This window comes from Protopterus annectens, chromosome 2.part0 (genome assembly GCF_019279795.1).
Source record: "Protopterus annectens isolate FY-2018-M chromosome 2.part0, PAN1.0, whole genome shotgun sequence".
NCBI lineage: Eukaryota > Metazoa > Chordata > Ceratodontiformes > Protopteridae > Protopterus > Protopterus annectens.
The window spans coordinates 405,338,391-405,359,908 of NC_056728.1; positions in this window are offsets into that span (position 1 = coordinate 405,338,391).

Genomic DNA, 21,518 nt, shown 5'->3' on the forward strand with positions numbered 1-21,518 from the left:
TCAACTATTTAAATTTATTGGTCATCCTACTGTATTCAATAGTATCAGAATACAAAAGTGACCACCCCCTTCAGTCTATCTTGCTGTTTTAAAAATAGTGACTCTCCACTAAAACTTAACTTTTTATACAGGTAAAACTTAAGTTACCTACTTTCACATCTAACTCCTCTAGTGCACACTGCAGTGTTATTTGATAAACCATTTTTTTCATCATACCTTTAAGCATCCCTGTGACTAGCACTTGCTTTATAACCTGCTGGAAAGCACTAGGAAGTCTTAAACTGATACAAGCTCTCAACTCTCCTTGTTAATAAGGAGAAATTAATCGTATGCACTAAGCCTATAATTGCAAAGTACCTTGCTAAGGTAAGGGAAAACAGCTCTTGTACTTTTAAAAAAAAAAAGCACCAAACCAGACATGTCCAAGGGTCAGCTTCCGGTGATTTCTCCTGTCCACCTAGTGAATCTGGGCATACTGGGGCAATGCAGCAATTGCCTCATGCACACAGACAATCCTCTCATCCTACCACCCAACACTACAACCTGCGAGAGATGCACTTACATATTCAAACTGGAAACAAAGCTCTCTCCACCTAAGATTGTGCTAGACAGTCAAGAGGAAAAAGTTAACACCTGCACAAAACCTCAAGCAACACATAGCCCTTCTAAACCCACATTACCAGCATGCACACATAGAAACACTAAACCCACATATGTGGAGGTCCTTAACAGTAAGCTGCCCAAGCAACATGGACCTCTGAAAATGAAATGCAAACACCAATCACAACCAAAGTGTCACATAGCGCACAACACCAGTGTGCCACCCAATAGCCCGTAAGGCAAGACAACATACTCAACACTTTAGTCATAGGTGGCTCTATAGTCAGGCACACTGATGTCCCACTCACCAGGCTGAACAAGGAGAAAATTGCAGCCAGCTGCCTGTCGGGTGTCAGGATCCACCATATAACACATACACTCAAGTCACTCCACAACAAGTACAAATATGGCTCTGTCATTGTCCATGTTAGAGTGAATGACTTGAGATGTACCTCCCTGGACTACATGAAAACAGACATGGAAGTGCTCTCAGATCACGTGGCCTAGGCAGGTATGACCCTAGCCCTGAGTAGCATCCTGTCTTTGCCCAGAATTATACCACAGTATAAGGACAAAATGATTGACTTCAACAATTGGCTAAGCTTCTGGTGTCATTCAAAGGAGATCCAGTATCAGTCTGCCTGGGTGACATGATCAACAGACCACGATGCTTTGCCAGAGATGGTCTGCACCTGTCGCACGTGGGATTCAGGTTACTGGCTAAGGCTCTTGCCACCACTATAGTGCCTTATTTAGGCAAAGTTCAAAGGAAAAAAACACCACTGTAACAGGTACAAGCATGCAAAATCTGAAGGTAATGCTACTCAATGATAGAAGTCTAAACCTCAAAATGCACTCTCTCGAGGCACTCCTAAAAATGGAAAACATTGATATCTGCAGTAACTGAGACCTGGTTCAAGGCTCCAGAGAGCACCCCTGCAATACCAGGCTACAACTCTTACCACACTTTTTGGCCACCAAACCAGGACCGAAACACTAAACGTGGAGGAGTGTCCATATTCACCAAGGATATTCACAACACCAGGCTATTTGCCCAACACAATGCATCTGAGATTCTCCAAGTACAACTAACATTAGGTAAGACTGCAATCCAAATTGTAGCTAGCTGCAGATCCCCCACCATGCCCCAAGATTGTCACTACACCTTTCTAAACATACTGGAAAATATTAAGATACAACCAAACACCCTAATACTGGGAGATTTTAAACTACCCTGCCATTAACTGTGAAAACTGCTCATGTACCAACACCTTTGCCCAACGGTTCTTGGAATTCATAAATTCCAACACCCTGGATCAACTAATCCTTAGTCCCACCAGGGGCTCCAATATCCTAGACCTGGTCATTACCAACATGGGAAATCGATGCTCCACACCTATGGTCACCCCCTCATTGGTCAGGTCTGACCATAAGCTAATCACCCTTAACATCCACATCCCACCCCCCCCAGTAAGGAAACCTCCGTAAAAAATTTCTCCAAAGCCAACTTCATGCTAGCTACTCAAGTCAGAAGTGACAAACTTCATGACACTCATGCAGACAGGAACTGAAAGTTCAACTGCTAAATTCTACACTAAGGCACTGTATGAGCACATCCACTTGTGCATGAATCGTGCCATCCCCAATAGAACCAAGATGCTCTCCTCCAAAAAAGGAAGCCAACCTGGTGGTCCCCTGCCATAAACAAATTTTACAACAAAAGGAAGAAACTGATGTAGAAAAGAGAAAAATCCCAGGATGCAAAAAACTCCCTTACCTGCCTCAGTAAGAAGCTGAGATCCCTCATAAAATCCTCCAAAGCTAGTTACGAAAATAAAATTGCCAAAAATTCCAAAGACATCCACAAGGCATTATATGTCAAGAATATAAATGGCAATGCTCAGATCTGCTCTGAGCTACAACAGAATGGCATTAAATATACTGATCCCAAAGATATTGCCAATATCCTGGCAGATCAATTCAGTGCAAACTTCACCGCCCTCTCACCCCATAAAGGGCTCATCTCAATACTGAAGTATTGCCAAATTCCGGTAATAATGGCCACACAGGTAAAAACTGCACTCTCCAAAGCTAAGAATACAGCATCCATGGGACTGGATAACATCCCAGGATGTGTACTATATGAACTACAAAATGAACTGGCACCTCACCTAAGTGTCATGTTTAATCATAGCCTCACCTAAGGCTTCGTGCCCACTTGAGTGGCACACAGCTACAGTTATCCCACTCCACAAGGGAGGATCCACCTTGGATCCCGGGAACTACTACTCCTTCAGTCTGACAAGCCTGATCTGCAAGGCCATGGAATGTATTGTCATGGAACTTACAAACAAAGACATCGGCAACCTTCAAGCACTGGACCCCATGCAGTTTGGGTTTGTGAAGGGCCGATCTCCTGCACCTGATTGACTTCTTCATATCAGTCTCCAGAGCCGTGGACAAGGGTAAGGTGATCCACACAGCCTATTGGGACCTCGCCAAGGCCTTTGATACTATCCCCCACAATGGAATCATAGATAAACTTACTAAGCTGGGCATTAATCCCTACATCACTCGATGGGTTGCCAACTGGCTTACTGACAGAACCCACACTGTAAAAGTAGCTGACTCCAAATCCAGCTCCAGACAAATGACAAGTCGAGTACCTCAGGGTTCAGTCCTGGGACCACTCTTGTTTGGCATCTACTTCTTTGAAGTACAGGCCAACACTAAGGGACTCTGGCTAACAAAGTTCACAGATGACTGCAAACTGGGTACCATTATTGAATCTACAAATGATGTGGATATTCTACAAAAGGACCATACAGAAACAGATGCTTGGTGCTAGAGCCATGAGCTCAAGCTCAATGCCAAGAAATGTATAGTTATCCCCTTTGGGAAAAAACATGTACCCGTAGGTGTCAGTACACTAAACACCGAAAGTGTGATAAGAAACTTAGGGACACAGGTGGACAGTGGTCTCACGTTCGATAACCACATCACCACAACAGACAGGAAATCCTTCTATGTGGCACACCTCATCACTAAGGGCTTTTCATCCAGAAAAATGAAGGTCATTGTCCAACTGTACTCATCCCTCATTAGATCCATTAAAGAATACAATGCCCCGTTTGGTATGTACCTCTCAAGACATCTGCAACAACTGGAAATGCCACATAGATTCCTCACTAAAAGAATCACAGGTCTAAAGCAGATGCCCTTTACTGACCATCTAAAAAACTTCACCTATATTCTGTCACATATCGTCTACTCAGTAGTGATCTCTGCTTAACATACAAGACCATGTCAAACCCATAGCTGTTGGACATGTTACACTTAAAGAAATCCCAATCCCTCAGAGACACATGCTCCAGGGATCTAAACCTTGTCATCACAATGAAGAAAACATGCTGGAGGGATAGGTTCCTGACCCAGAGACTCCCCAGACTCTGAAATAGACTGCCCATACATGTCAAGCAGAGCACCTCTTTGGCCCTCTTCAAAAGTAGCCTTGATGATTGGATGGGAGATAGGAAATTTACCCCGGGAATCACGTCAGTCACCCTGCTAGACAGGGGTCCAGGGAAGTAAACACTGTGGGAAGAAATAGCCAGGGAATTGTTATGGCTAGGCTTGTATATGCCCTAGGGCCTATAGCCTAGTGCCAACCATGAACCTATGGAATACAAATGAATACACTCAATATTTCCAGATGCAGACATCTCTGCATCAAGCACAGTTTCCCTTAAGAGTACCCAAGGAACACAATCTGGGGGCTGGTTCCTCTCTTTCTCTCCAGACCCCCAATAAGACTCCCCATTGGCACAGCCTTGAGTCGAGTCCTTAGCTGGGATTCCTAGCTAAGTCCTCCCATACCCTGTCTGTAAAAGCAATGCTTTGTGTCCCTGCTTCAAGCAGCTGACATACACACACATACACACACACGCACACACACACACACACACACACACACACACACACACACACACACACTCTTTGAGATTTGATTTGCACACACACACACACACACACACACACACACACACACACACACACACACACACACACACACACACACACACACATACACACACACACACACACACACACACACACACACACACACACACACTCACACACCTGGGAAAAGCTAGCACAGATTCACCTGCTGTGCCCCATTATGCCCAGAATATAAGGTAGTTATCACTGCCACCAAAACCCCTGCCAGCTACTTTAAGGCTCTTACAAGGGTACCCAATTATATAGAGTGAAGTTAATATCAATACAAATAGTAATGTTGACCAAACAGCAAGGCTTTCAGAAGTGGCCCGAGTTATCACCAAATAAATATATATAAATACTCGCAAAACTTAAATATTTTCTAAGAAGGACCAGCCACAATAAAACGTTTAAATATATTTAATGATAAATAATCAAAGAATAAGAAAAATACTAAATATCTATTTACAGTAAATAACAGAGTTTCAGTCACAAGGAATATTAAAAATAACACGATGGAAAGTTTCACACAGTTATAGAAAAACAGTATTTAGCTAATCTCACTATCTGTTCCTCATTGACTAAAAGAATTGATGTTTCCTAGTTAAGTTACTTACTGAATAGGGCAAGGCAAGATAATGTGGGTGAGTGGTCCTTGTTGTCAGATCCAAGACAGAATCCAGAATGCTGAGAGAAAACTCTTACTAATATCTAAATATTATTTTTGCCATACAGAATGATATCACACACATCTGGTCACCTGACTTTGTTTCCCATGCTATCACTAACACTAGAAACGGACAGGATTTTTGCCCCTATATGTTACCATACACACAAATAGAGTTTTCCTCAGATCTTCTGGAAGTCATAAAACCATAAAACATTTCACTATTCTTACAGGAGCTACCAACTATTCTCTAGCCCAGACATTGCATCAATGGCCCCATTCAAAACTGTGGGATAACATCTTTATGGTGTAACCCATAAAGTAATTTTATTTCAAGAATATTTTGCAAAGTCAGGTGGATTAAGATTAACCTCCTCACTTCCAGTATATGCTGTTACAAATATACATTTAAACAGTTACAATAATGCATGTACTTTTTTTCTTCCAGCAGGTTGCAGTTTATTCATTTTAACACAAGCAAACCTCAGAAATACATTTTCAGCACAAGCATCTGTAAAAATCAGTTTGATATACAAATGACATATAATTATTTACAAACTTCCAGCTAGCTGTGTTGGCATATGTTACAAATCAGCTGTCTTATTTCTCCTGGCATGGCTAGAAATACCTCTTAACCTCACACACCCAACTAGATAGATTTATTCCATGAACATTGATTAAGCACTTTTGTTCCAAAGAACTTCAGCTTGAAAGTCTTCAGGGTGGAACAGCTTCTGCAAAGGAAGACGTCAATGGCTATAGGGGAAAACAGAAAATGTCCATGGAGAAGTGAAGGGTAATGTATGAAGTAATATACATTTGATGTCATTGATCGTACGTGATTAGTTGTAATGCAACATCACATGACTGGATATTTTAAATATCTTTTAATAGAAAACAATGACAGATTCTGATGAAGTTTTTCTCATTGAAGATCAGGATAAGTAGACAAGATCTGCCCTTGATGAATCCAAACCAGTTTGGTTTGAGAGTTTATAGGTTACCTGTGTCCTTATTTATAAATTCTGTAATGATCCTTTCCTCAGCATGACTAATGAGGCTGATCAGGCTTAGAGGTCTATAATTACTTGAGACTGTTGATACCCTGTCTTGAGCAAGGGAATGATTGTTGCTGTCCCCCATCCTTGGGCCCAGACAGCATACCAGTTTGCCTGATTATCAGTGCAAATATGGCTTTTCTGCACCCTTACTTAAAGCCTTTATTCTAAGACTCTTCACTGGTTACATTCCTGAAGCCTGGAAAACAGCTATTATAATGCCATTACACAAGGGTGCCCCAATCACAGGCATTGCAAAGTGCATTATCTCAGACTTTATTAATCTGGAAATTGAAAATCTCTCAACCCTACACCCTCATCAATTTGGCTTTTTCAAAGAAAGGTTCTGCCTCTCTAACATCATTACATTTTTTAAAAAAGTAACTGAAGCAGTGGATAGTGGTTTTACAATACATACAGCATATCTAGATCTGTCCAAGGCCTTTAATACTATTCCCCATGCAAGCGTTATTGAAAGACCTGTAAATCTGAATATAAATCCTTATATTATGTAATGAACACCAAACTGGTTGTCTTGACAAAATCCATGTGGTTAGAGTAGCAGGTGCCACTTCTGAAAGCAACAGCTACCAGTGGTGTACCATAGGGCACAGTTCTAGGCCGTCTTTTATTTGTCATACATTTCTCAGACCTTCAGGCTAGCACTTTAGGCCTATTGTTAACTTCATTTGCAAATGACTGTAGCTTGAGTGTTGTTATTCAATCTTCAGCTGACTCACAATTGTTCCAGCATGGATTAGATCATGTTAAGAATTGCTGCAATTACAATGGTCTTAAATTAAATGTAAAAAATGTGGTATACTTCATTTTGGTGAACAAAACAGTTTCACTTACCATACAGGAGATGTACCCCTCCAATCAGACACTGTTATAAGGGATCTGGGTATTATTGCTGATAATTTCTTATCATTTTACCATTATGTCTCCATAGTAGTTTGGAAATTCTTTTATCTGGCCCATCTAATTTCCAAAGGCATCTCCACTAGAGCCAATGAAGCCCTAAGCCCCCTTTACTCATATCCTTATCAGACCTGTTATTAAGTATAATGCATCTTTTGGCATGTCCATATCTAAACATATCATTTAACATGAGAGACCTTAGAGATTCATAACTAAAAAGATCAGTGGCCTCAAAAATCTTAGTTATCAGGAGAGATTGGTAGCCCTTTCTCTGTCCTCAGTCTCTTAAAGACTCTTCCATTGAGATATATGTCTAGACTATTGTGCCATGAAGGATCCAACCCTATCTGATCTATTCCTTTGCAGAACTAATGGAATATCAAATACTCGGTTAAAGGAACCAAACCTTCATCAGCATATAAATACAACACATTGGTGTAATAGATTCATATCCTAATATATCGCTCACCTTTGGAACAAATTTCCACTACGTGTAAAGCAGAGTAGCACCCTTGCCACCTTGAAAGTAAACCTAGATAATTGGATGGGCAGCCTCAAATTCTCTCCTGGTCTGTCTTGTCTAGCCCTCCTTCAGACTAGAGGGAAATCTTGAGTATTTTTTTTTATTTTGGCTAGGCTTGAAATGGTCTTCAGACTGATTGCCTAGTACATACCTATGAACCTGTTCAGCTGACATTAAGTATGTGTGGTGGCAGGATATTTTGCAGTCTCAGTTGAGGGTCTGACAAGTCCTGTTTCAGGCTGGCCAATAGGCAGCCTGGTATGTTATCCAGTACTATAGAAGTATGTTCTTGGCCTTGGATATTGCCCTAAGAACATGTTCTTGGGAGATTTTACTGGGATATAGACGTGAAAATACACTCTGGGAGTATAGAAGTTAGGAAAGGAGTACAGTTTGAGCTAAACTTGTTCACCAGTAGATTGCCTATATTTTTTTGGGTCAAAGCATCTAATATCATTTACTATTAGCTCTGTACAGTTCTCGGAATTGTTCCTGAGGTTTCAAACATAGTTAAAGCAGACTTTCTGGATATCTTTCACTTGTATAGCTATGTTCACCTTGTGTCTGGCTTTCAGGGATTTAATCAGGGTCCAGAGTTCCTTGTCAAGTTTCAAGACCATTTTAGGTTCATAGGTGTTTACTAGGCTAATGACCACAAGGGCCTTTTTAAGCTTAGCCATGCATCCCAAATCTCTGAAAAGTTCTGATACCCTTGCTAAGTGTAAGCAGGGCTTTAGGAGATGAACCATTTATAGGTTACCTGTATGCATTAGAGACATAGGTGCCAAACCAAAGATGAATTTCCGATTTCCCATCCAATTGTCCAAGTTACACTTGAATTGGGGTAGGGAAGATCTCTGCTTCACATGGATGGGGAACCTATTCCATAAACATGGCAGTCTCTGGGATACATACCTATCTCTCCAGCAGGACCTGTTTATATTAAAGGGAGGGTTTATATTTTTAGAATGGGTAATTCTGGTGCTGTTTGTTTTGTGGATATGCAGGGGCTCCATCAGAGTGGGGTCTGACAATGCCCTGTATGCCAGGTATGAATCGCCCTTCAAAAGTATGTAGGAGACAGACTACATGGATAGGGCCTTGAGGCGGTCTGCTTAGGACATTTTACTTATGTCCTGTATTCTTTTAGTGAGGGATCTCTATGGATGTTCTGATGATAGGTCTGATGAATGCAAAATACAGTGAGACAATGACTTCCTTGACTTAGATGCTTCACCTTTGTTTATAACTTGTGCAATATAGAATGATTTCCTCACCACTGTAGAAACATGGTGGTCATAGGCTAGATTACTATCTGTGTGTGTCCCCAAGTCCCTGACTACTGTGTCAACTCTAAGGGGTGTGTTATCAATATGATAGTTATCAGAGATGGATGACTTCCCAAAGGATACTATTATGCATTTCTTGGTATTTAGTTTTAATCCATGGCTCTGACACCAGTTGTTTGTCTGTGTCAGCTCATGTTGGAGAACATTTGTGTCAATTTGAGATTCAATGTCAGCTCCTAATTTGCGATCATCTTGCAAATTTAGTCAGCCAGAGACCACTGACATTGGTCTTGACTTCTGAGAAGTAAATGCCAAAAAGGAGCGGTCCAAGGACTGATGCCTGAGGGATTCCACTTGTGACTGGCCTCTTTATAGAGGTGGATTCCCCAATTCTAACTTCATGGGTCCTGTCTATGAGCCAGTTCGCTATCCACCAGGTGACATATGGGTTTGTACCTAACCTCTTGAGTTTGTCAACAATGCCCGAGTGGGGTATTGTGTCAAATGCCTTGGCCAGGTCAAGGTAGGCAGTGTGAACAATTATTTCCTCATCCATTGCTTTGGTGACCTTTTCAAAGAAGTCCACCAGGTTGAGTAGGCATGATCTGCCCTTGAAGAAACTAAACAGGGTTGGGTCCAGTATCTGGAGGTTTACTATATCTCTTTTGATCATCTGCATGATAATTCTTTCCATGGCTTCACATATAAGACTACTGAGACTTATGGGTCTGTAGTTTCCAGGGTCTGTAGATGGCCCACTTTTGTGCAGAGGGATAACTGTTGCATTTCTCCATTCATGACGCATGAAACCTGTTTGGAGGCTACAGTTAAATAGTAATTTCAAAGGCCCTGATAGCTCATGTTTCATGCTATTTAGAAGGCATCCTGGGATATTGTCTGGGCCCATTAATGCAGAGTTCTTGGTCTTAGAGAGAGCATTAAGGACCTGTTCCCTAGCATACCTCTCAACCTTTTAGAGCAAGAAATCTGGACAAAGTTATACATAATGTGGGACAAAGGCCTGACTATAAGGACAATTTTTAAATATTGCTCTTATAGGCTGAGAAAGTTGATGGACTAACAGATGATTTTGCATTAGCATAAATTTTATGAAGGGTTTGACATCTAAATTTCAAATATCTGGCATTATTTTCTAATTTAATCCTCAATGATTTGCCAGTGATTTGTCAGAAAACCAAAATTTTATGAGAAGCAGGTCAAAAATATAAGGCAAAAATCTGGACATTCTGCGAAAATCTGTACAGTTGAGAGGTATTTTCCCTAGTGATAATAGGGGGAGTTATATTTGATATTTCCTGAGAGAAGGTTGAGGGAGAGAGAGGGGTAAAGTGGACCTGAATTTATCAGCCAGGAGGTTTGTTATGTCTTCTGGCTCAGTATAGGTGGCTCCATTTACAATGAGCTCTGCATACAATTGTGTATTGCCTTTGAGGTTGTAAACATACCTAATAATTATTTGTGGTTGTCCTTGGCATGGGAGGCCAAACTTACCTCAAATTTGGCTTTGGTAAACTTTATTTCCCCTCTGCATTGTTTGTTTAGCTTGATGAGAGTGCTTTTATCCTGCTGGGTGCTGCACCTCCTAATTTTTGTCATGATTTTTTCCTCCTGTTATACAGCCTATTCATTGTGTGATTCCACCAGGGTGGCTTGTTTTTTAATTTACTTCTGTTCTTCTTCCTGGTGGGTACAGCTGCCTCTATGCAGCTATTTAAATGCTTGTACAGGGTTTCTGTGAACAGTTCTGCATAGACAACAGTGTTTTCAGGGTTTATGGGGCCTTGAAATTTTGTCAGGTTCTCACTTAATAGGAGGAGGTTAGCATTAGAATAGTTCCTGAATATTCCAGGTTTAGCTGGGGGTTCAGATTTTATTTTTACTTTAAAGAAGACCATTTTGTAGTCTGACCTTACCAGGTAAGGCATTACAGTAGGGGCTGTGCAGAACTCTTCCATATTAGTGAGGACCAGATAAAGTATGGTTGCACTCCTGGTTGATGTATTGACTGTCTAGTCCAGGGAGTTTGTGTTTACAAAATCCAGGAATCTCTATGCATGTACATTTGGTGTTATTTAGAATTCCCAGGTAATAATGGGGTTATTAAAGTCACCCATGAATATGGTATTGGGTTGAATGGTTATTGGATAGGTATTGTGACATTTAAGCTTATTTTTGTGTGCAATGATTATTTAGTATTATTAATATAGAGTATGCTTATATTTGGATTCCACCATAGCATTTATTTTAATTTGGGGGCTGTATTTATTTTGAAGGGGGTTATCTGCCTCTTTGCAGCTATTTAAATGTACATAGAATTTAGTGGTAAAGGATTCTGCAAAAGCAGTGGGGATTTTAAATTTATCCAGGTTATTACTCAGTTTAAGCAGATTTCCCTTAACATAATCACTGAAAATTGAAGTATTTGGAAAAGCTACTAGCTTCAGTCTTATGATGAATGTGTCTGATTAAGTTCTGATTTAACCAGGGAGAACGTTACAGTTGGTGGGAAGCAAAACTGTCCCATAGACGTAAATTACAGGATTTTATCCCTCTTGGTTGGGGTGTGGACTAACGGGTCCAGAGAATTTGTATTGATCAAATTCAGAATTTTCTGGGCATATTTGTTTTAGGATGTGTAAGTCTGCCAGTTGATGGAGGGTTCATTGAAATCACTTTGGAGAATGGAATTTGGATTAATGCATCGGGACTCCATACTATTTAGGTAGGAGGTACTGGCTGAAGAATACAAAGAGAGGGTCCTCTACATAGCTTTGTTATATGCTTTGTTATAGTAACTTGGACATGGAGGAGTTCCAGCCCATCATCTTGTGTAAAAAGAGTGGAGGTGGAATTTTTTTTTAAGAATATGGAGACACCACCACCTTTAGTGCCTTCATGTAGTAGAGCGGGTGTGAATGTGTGGTGTGTATTGAAACCTTACACTGATGGTGTACTCTCACTGGTCTTGAACCAGGCCTCTGTATGATTATGCATCTATCAATGTTTTCTGGGTAAATAATACTTGTAGGGAGTGGAATATTTTCTTAAAGCAGCTAGCATTCAGCAGCAATGCCTTTTGTTATGTGGATTCTGTTTTGCTATGTTTTTAACTTTAGGAAATTAATGTTGTCTAAAATGGCAGTGTAGAGGTGGACAAGGAGTTAGCCAATATACAAAAGCCTTAGGGGATTCGGTGCAGGCCAGCCCTGTAAAGGTAGTTATGACTGCCTGCTCTATATATATATATATATATATATATATATATCTATATATATATATATATATATATATATATCTATATATATATATATGTCTTTGTGTGTGTGTGTGTGTGTGTGTGTGTGTGTGTGTGTGTATATTTGTGTGTTTGTGTGTGTGTGTGTGTGTGTGTGTGTGTGTGTGTGTGTGTGTGTGTGTATATATATATATATATATATATATATATATATATATATATATATATATATATATATATGTACCAGTCTGTGAATGGCACTAGAAGCTAAGCCAAATGTTAAAGTCAATAATCTTTTGTTTGTATTGCAGCATTATTCTTAGTGTTGATAAAATGCTGTTCAATGCTAGATTCATACCTGCCTCTGACAGATATTCTGAGAGCTCATTATGTGTCCCTTCATATAGTCAGGGGAGTTACATCTCAAGTCATGTACATCCACGTGCACTGTAATGGTGTCTTCTGTGTACTAGTGGTACAGTGGCTTGAGTCCACACATGATGTGCAAATCATGGCACGTATCAGCTGCTGACTGTGCTTCTTTGCCCGGTCTCATGTCATGAGTTGTACATCAGTGTGTCTCACTATAGAGTCACCTATAAATAGGTTATTAGATTGTGTGGAGTTTATCTTATGGGATTTTGACGTGAGAAAATGTTACTCTTGGATGTAAGTTTCATGGTGAATGCTGCCTGTGCTATGCGCTTGTGAGGTTGCTGAGGGAATTGTTTCTTAAGTTGCATTCTTTATAGGTTAGGTAGGTTCTTTTTATAAGCTTCAGCATATGTAGGTCTATTTGTTTGGTCTGGGCTATGTATGATTGGTTTAGTGTGGTGTTTTGTGGTAATGTCAACCTGCTTGTTATTTGTAGTAGCTACATGGAAGAGATTTGTGTCCATTTATATTATATAACTACATCTCTCAAGCATTGTGTCAGTTTTTTAAGTAGAAGGTGGCTGTAAGTAAACTTTAGGCAATTGCTAAATTTTCTCAGGATGCCCGTTTCAAACAAGTTGGCTACAGCTTTATATATATAGTAAGAGATGATAAATGCCAGTTGCAGAGAAATAGTTTATAACACTTTTCTGGGCATATACAGCATCAGAAGACAGCCCTTCTGTGAAGACATGTATTGTTGTTTTGATGTTATTTTATTTTTATTTAGCAGGTGAGTTAACTGCACTCATGTACTTCCAGTCTAAAAAAGAAGGTGTGGTGGTGCAAAATGTCTTGACATCTTTTAAAATTGTTGCTACCATTCATGCTACTGACTCATAAAATTAGTGACACAGCCAAAAGTAATCACTGACATGAGTACAAATGAAGAGGTGCGTTTTAAACATGTACCATTCAGTCAGAATGCTAATATGACAGTGTGGTCTGCCTTGAAATACATTTTATGAAGTTTAGGATGTGTTAAACTGTCCAGCTTGTCTTTTGAACTTTAATCATCAATTGTTGTATCACAAGCTCAAACATATATGAAGGAATGCAGTAAAGATCGAGAATCATAGTCAGAGAAGTCGTTTGTGTGTGGATGTGAATGCATTCTGCTTGTATTTTTTATAGTTTATTCTTTGTTGCAATTTTTGTAAATAGTATTGACTCAGTGCTATGCACTGTGAATTTTTTTTCAGTGGTCCTTCAACATGATGTTTCAGTTCCTGGGACTTCACGGTCATGTGATTGAACACAAAAGCTTTAAAAAGACTGTGTACTTCCAGCATTATCTGATGAAGTGCATGCCATTTTGAATGCAAATGCTTATCTTTCATTGTTTTAAACACATTTTTATTTTAAAAGGCTTCTGAGTTAAAGTTCTTGTAGATTTTATCTACAGCAGTTTGTTTCCTTGGGTCTTTTATTTGTGTTTCACCTGTATTTAAGGATGAATGCAGTAAACACTAAGAATCACAATCAGAGAAGTCAGTTTAAGCTACATTTGTGTGGTTGTATAAGCTACAGCTTCTAAAGCTATTTGATGGCTTCCCATGAACTCCGGGGTTGTATCTGCAATGTGTGTGACACCACAATATTTACTTACTTACAAGAGTACGGTTCATTTGTAAGACTATTGCTATATAACAAAGTTATGTCTTTTTCTTCTCTTTAGTTTTGTACTTGTGTGAAGTAGCAGCTAGGAAAAGTACAAGATACAGCTGTACTTTCTGGGACAATTTTATCTGCTGTCATTGAACTGCAGACAGTTTCCAAAATCATAGAAATTAATAACATGAAATGTATAACTTGCAGGAACTCTTTGTGGTTTTATATGACGTGTGCTGCATCATGCCTTAATCAGAAAAAAGCACATAGTTATCATCCATTTATAATACATTACATAAACAGGATATGGTTTTCTTAACAAAATGCTTAGGAATCCAATAACGAATGCTGTTATGATTTCAAATAGATATTTAATTGCCTTAGTAAAATATTGTTTGTAGTTCAAGCCACTTTAACTATAGAATATTATATTTATCTACTATGTTTTGACAGTTCACTTTTCCACAACTGAGAGACTCGCTACATTAAGAAAAACTTGTAGGTTTAGTAGTCCTATTTGCATTTGATAATTAAATAATCAGAATTTCAGGAAATCTGATATGTTTCATGTGAATATGAATTTGATCAAAGTGAATTCCACTATTTCTCTAATGAACGAGACTTTTTCAGACTGAAGGATGTTGATTTCTATGTGCAAATTAAATTATACGAGCAAAGTCAGTATTCATTTGAACATCATTGTATATTATTTATAATGAAGTGATAATAAAAAGGGGTTTATGACAGTATTAAAGATGAAAGAAAAAAGCAAGCTGCAGCTGATTAAATTAACATTAGTCATTACTGAACTGTAGGTTAATTATTGCTGCTGAATATTTTTCATAACTGATTGTATGTGAATAACTGTGATGTGAAAGTCAGCATAGATCAATGCAGCCATCTGGTAATATTTTTTTGTTTGACCATGACTGTCTCTTAGGTTTACAACCTGTCCCTCACTAAGCAGGACAGTAGTAGTAGCTGTGTGGAAAAACAAGAAAAATAACAAGAATTCTGAGACTTTATGACAAAAAATATCTCCCAAGTTTACCCTAAGAGTTTCATAAAACAATTATTGTGTGTGTGAAATAACTAAATATTATATGGAATAACACAAACAACTTTAATTGTAAGTTAATTTTGCCTAAAAGTGAAGTATAGGCCTTTGCACTGGCACCAGGCAGGATTTATCCTGCAAAATATTAAATGCCTGTAAAAAATGTCCCATTTTAGGCAACTGAAAAAGTGGCAATCCTAATCTCTCTGTTGGATTCTCAGTTCTTGGTTTTGAGAACATTCTATACCGCTATTAATCTGAATGCCTGTTATCTAAAATCCAAATGCATTGTTTCAAACAGAATATTTTTTTTCTTAAAGTCAATAAGAATTAGAGACAACAGACCTATAATGTGAAATAAATAAATAAATAAATATGTAAACATATAAATAAACTAATTAATCAATAAAAAATTGTGTGTGTGTGTGTGTGTGTAAGATAAATATATCCTTCCATCTACAACCCCTTTTTTCCATTTTGCAGATGGTTTTGGGGTGTCACTTCAACAATGGCAATCATCTAGAGCCAAGGTTTACACTACCAGGTAGCTAGCCTTGCCATGGTACCTGTTCTATACCACACACTCAAAAGCAGTTTAAATTTGCCAACCATCATATTTATAAAACATAGAAAATTCCATGAAATAACATACAAACCCCTCATCGGCAATGACCAAAGATCAGGAATGACCTTTACAACACAGTGCCGTGAGGCAGGGGTCATACTTCTGTGTCTGCGGAAGTAAATAACCATAATGCATTCTAGAAGGTCATTCACCATAACTATGAAATTTCAAATTATTTCTCACTGCTGCAGTGAGAGGTAACCTCATTGTCTTTTCTAGACACATCTGTAGGACATTTTCCTCCCAGCATATACCACAATTCTGGATTTCTATGTCCGAAGTACAACATTTTATAATATTTATTTGTATTAATCCTTACATTCTACCACATCTCATAAGCTGTATCATTTCAAAAAACACTCAGACTGAGTCCCTTTCACTCCTACACAACCCACTAATTTTATTGCCTGTAAACAGTTTGTAGCTGCTTTCTGCCTCAGGTGTAATGTAAAACAAAAATATATAGAAACATATAGCTTCCAGAGCCATCCCTTGTGAGATCCATTAGTTACATCCTGTTCCAGAGCCACGGCCCTCTCACAACAATTCTTAGTATCCTGTTTTCTCAGTACTTATTTACTGTTCTCACTGTTATTTCTTGTTAAGCACAAAACATTATGTGCCTCAGTCACATTTTACTCACCCAAATATAGAACTGTATCTATACATTTCCATCTAGATTTTTACATTTGTTTTGTGACACAGTAGGCCTATGTTGTTTGATATTTGTCCCATGAATAGTGGTGCCACTTTTCTCTTCTCCATAATTTTTGTGACCTCTGCTGCATCCAGATAGTTTTTAGACATGACCATAAGGGGATTCAACAATTCTTCTGATAGATGCTTTGGTACTCCAGATGGATTAGTGATCTCACCTGTGTGTGCTCTCCTTTTTCGTCGCTCTAACCTGCGTTCCAAACCTTCCCCACATCAGATCTACCTCAGTCCAAATGTTACTTCCTCTTACAGATTTCCTTCATTTTACCTTACCTGTAAATATCACTGCAAAACAAATCATTAGGAATCTCTGCTTGGCATTCTGCTTTGAATGCAGAGAGCCTCTCTATCTCTTATCTGTTATTGCAGTCCTTATTGTTTTCTAGTTCACTAAGTACTTGAAGAAGATTTTATCCATCCCTTGTCTCATCTACCAGTTCTTTAAATTTACTGTCATGCTCCTTTACTATTTGCAGGACCTCAACCTTGCCTGCCTTGTATATCCTACTAATTTGGTTATCTTTTATCTTCCATTTACTGTGTGTCTCTTGTTTTATCTTTAACATTTTCCTGACTGGCAGTTAACACAGAAGACTTATTAATGAGTTGCTTTATAAGCCCATAGTTTAGGGTTTGAGTTCTTCCACCATCATTTGCCTACTGTGTAACTTAACCAAACAGTGCTTCTGGGTTTTGAAACAATCCCCCACACAGGTATCATTGAGAAACCCTCCCAGCTTGGATGAACCCTTATGTCAGTAGATGAATAACCAATTGGTTCACTGACAGAACACATACTGAGAAAACTGGTGAATGAACCTGTACCAGTAGAGCTCTCACCACTGGCAAATCCCAGGGATCTCTGCTTGGTCCTTCACTGTTTGGACTCTATTTCTCAACAATTCAGGCTAGCTAAAGTATATGGCCTTTGGCTTACCAGGTTTGCTGACTCATGCATATTGGGTGTAATCAGTGAGTCCACCAATGATAATAGCATAGTACAGGAGATGCTAACACACATAAATGAATGGTGACAAAGGCACACTATCTAGAAATAAATGCAGAAATGTGTATTTTTTATGCTTTCCATCTGAACATTGGAATTCTGTGTTAATTGCAGCATTGACAACAGTCCTTCTATGCTGAAACCCAATGATGTAGGCACTTGGAACACATATAGATAACAATCTGAACTTCGACCACCAAATGTCTACACCTGTATTGAAAGCCTAGGTTGTGCACATCATAAGTCATGCTATCATATTCAGATCTTAGGATTGTATGACAGGACTGTAGTCAAACCTCATCAGAACACCAACATAGTATAATGCTCTCTTTTGCGTGTACCTCACCAGACACATGTAGCAACTGGAGAGAACACAGGATCTACAAACCATGCCATGATGTATGTGGATAGATTAAACGCCATGTCACTGTAATCTGTCTGGTATAGGATGAGGTGACTTCAGCCTGGCCTCCAGGCCAGTCTGTGACCCTGCCCTGGTGGGAGTACTGCATATCCAAAAATATGATAATGATACAGTTGAAGACATCAGTAGTGTCTGTTGAGAAGAATATAAGTGTCCAAAATGCTGGTGTAAAATGGTTTCTGTAATGTCAAGCAACAGCTCACACACTTGACTGCAGTGAGAACAGAACCCCTACCTATCTAAGTACTCAGGCTACAGAACTCAGTACCTTACACAAGCACCAGAGCACAAGTCTGACTTGGAGTTTCACAGACAACACTTTATAGCTGATGATATCAGCAGTGCCTGGTGAGGAGAATATAACAGTGTCCCACATGCTGGTGCAAAATTCTTTCTGTAATGTCAAGCAACAGCTCATACACACACCCAGTTGACTGCAGTCAGAATATAACTCCTTATGTTGAGATACACAGACTACCAAATCAGTACTTTACCCAAGCACCACGGCACAAGTCTGATTTTTCCATTAGTGGAGGTCAGCTTATAGTAAATGACATCAGCAAGCCATGTGGGAGACAAGATGCTGGGTGAGCTGCATGAAATGGATGTGTATGTATCTACAAGAATCAAAATATTCTCAATCCATGATATTAGAACAGTGACTGTAGGATAAACGGGTCTACTTTAATTAACCGAAAGCTGATTCCAGCGAATGCAAATCCATTGACACAAATGCATCGGACCGCGAAATAAGCAAACTCACAAAACTGCAAAATTACCACAAAATTCAAAATGTGGAAGTGTTTTGGTTGGCCCATCTGAGCTACAGATCCTAAGGTAAGTGTGAGATAGTTACAGACATTAGGGTGTGGATTAAGGTAAGTGCATAGATAGGTAATGTAATACGAGTAATGCATTTAACATTTAGTGTAGGGTTTGAGGTAGGGGTTTGGTTAGTGTATGTGTGTGGTTTATTTATTTTGTTTGGGTATAGCTCTGTAGGGTAAGTGTGCGGTAGTTACGGACCTTAGAGCTAGGGAGGGGTTAAGGACAGTGCATAGATAGTGGTGTATGTGGGGTTTAGTCTAGGGTTAGAAGTAGGGTTTTGGTTGGTGTATGTTTGTGGTTTATTTATTTTGTTTGGGTGGGTAGTGTGTTTCGGGTGGTGGGGTTGGCCGATTATGACAAATCAGTATTTTGAGTTTCGCGGTTTTGTGAGTTTGCTTATTTCTCGGTTCGATGTATATGTGTTGATGGATTTGCATTCACTGGAATCAGCTTTCAGTTAATTAAAGTAGACCCGGATAAACACTTCTGTTCTTTGGTCTAGACACAGACATACATGCATCAAGTTGGCTGCAGTGAAAATAGAACACCTACATATCTAAGTGCAGAGACTACAGAACACAATACTTGATGCAAGATCTGTGACACAAGTCTGTTGTTTACAACAGTGCAGGTCAGCTTATAGTAGATGACATCAGCAGGCCATGTGGGAGACAAGAAGTTGGGTGGGCTGCATGAAATAGAAGTGTACGCATATATAAGAATCAAAATGCTGTCAATCTATGACATTGAAGCAGTAACTGTGGGATACACACTTTTGCTCTTCTGTCTAGGCATTCTCACACACACACCAAGTTGACTGCAGTGAGAACAGAACCCTTACCTATGTAAGACAAAGCCTACAGAACACAGTACTTTACTCAAGCACCATGGCACAGAAGTCTGAGTTTTAGAAGAGTGCATGTCAACTTATTGTAGATGACATCAGCAGGCCACGTGGGAGACAAGATGTTGGGTGGGCTGCATGAAATGGATGTGTATGTATGTGCAAGAATCAAAATATGGCAAATCTATAGCACTGGAGCAGTAACTGTGAGATACACACTTCTTTTCTTCTATGTAGACACACACACACCAAGTTGGCTGCACTAAGAACAGAACCCCCTACTTATCTAAGTACACAGACTACAGAACACAGTCATTTATGGAAGTGCTACAGCATAAGTCTGACTTTTATAAGAGTGCAGGTCAACTTACAGTAGATGACATCAGCAATCCATGTGGGAGACAAGATGTTGGGAGGCCTGCATAAGTTCATAGCTTCATAAGTTCATAGGAGGCTACTAGTCTAGTGTCCCTAGGGTGTTTAGAAGAATGGGTTGTGTAAAACACAAGTACTCTTATTGAGAATAGTTAGATGGTCATTGTTAGCAGAGCAGTTTTGCGAGGAGCACCGAATGGCCCTGTCCATGAGGGATATAGATGCCACCCCAGAAGTGACTTTACAATCTCCAAGCCAGTACTCAAGGTTATGCTTGAACATGGTGATTGAGGAGCACTGCTTCACATGCAGTGAGACCTAATTACAGAGGAGTGGGAATCGCTGGGCAATATATCTGTCTCCCAGTATGTTCTGTTTATGTCACAGGCTAGGTTGAGAACCCTGGGTTAAGTTATTCTTGTCCCATTTGATTTGTAGATGTCCAGCATTTCCAGTACAGCATGGTCTGAGACTGCTCTGTAGGCCAGCTATAGGCCATCTCTCAGCAGCCTGCATGATACTGAGTACAGTGACTGATCTTTCAGTGTTTCTATGTATGTCATGTTTGGAGACCCTGTATTCTCCCAGGCACAAACCCATGTTTTCCCAATTGCTGCAGGTGTCTGGTAAGGTACAGGCAGAAAGGAGCATTTACTCAATTAGTGGTCTGATAAGGGTAGAGTGCAACAGAGGTATGACCACTCTGGTCTTGGATATGATGTACATATGTATGAGGTGCTCAATGCAGAATATGTGTGTCACCACTATGGAATGAGTGTTGAAAGTGTAGATTGCTATCAACATGTGTTCCCAGCTCTCACAACACTGTGTTTGAGCTTAGAACGGTGCTATGTATATCATAATTAGCAGGGATACTTCATTGCCAAAGGGGACATTGAGGCATTGTATGCATTAATATTCAGTCTGGGAGTCTAGCACCAGTCATTTGTGTGTGTCAGCCCCTTCTGTCATATGTTACCTTCACTGAGGGCTCTATATGAGTGCGTCCAATTAACAGTCATCTACAGTCATGGTAAAACACAGGCCATTACCACTGCCAGTTCTTCAGGGAAGTAGTTTGCAAATAGTTGAGGGCCCAGCAGAGATCCTTGTGGTATTCTAATGGTAAGTGGATAGTGGTGGAAATGCAGTCCTCAATTTTCAGAGTGTGTGTTCTATCAGTGAGTCAGTTGGCTATCCATATATCTTATTTTTATTTGTCCTTATTGCCTGTACTAAAACTCTCTTTCTATAACTTTTATTTTCTTTTTGTCCCTTTCATA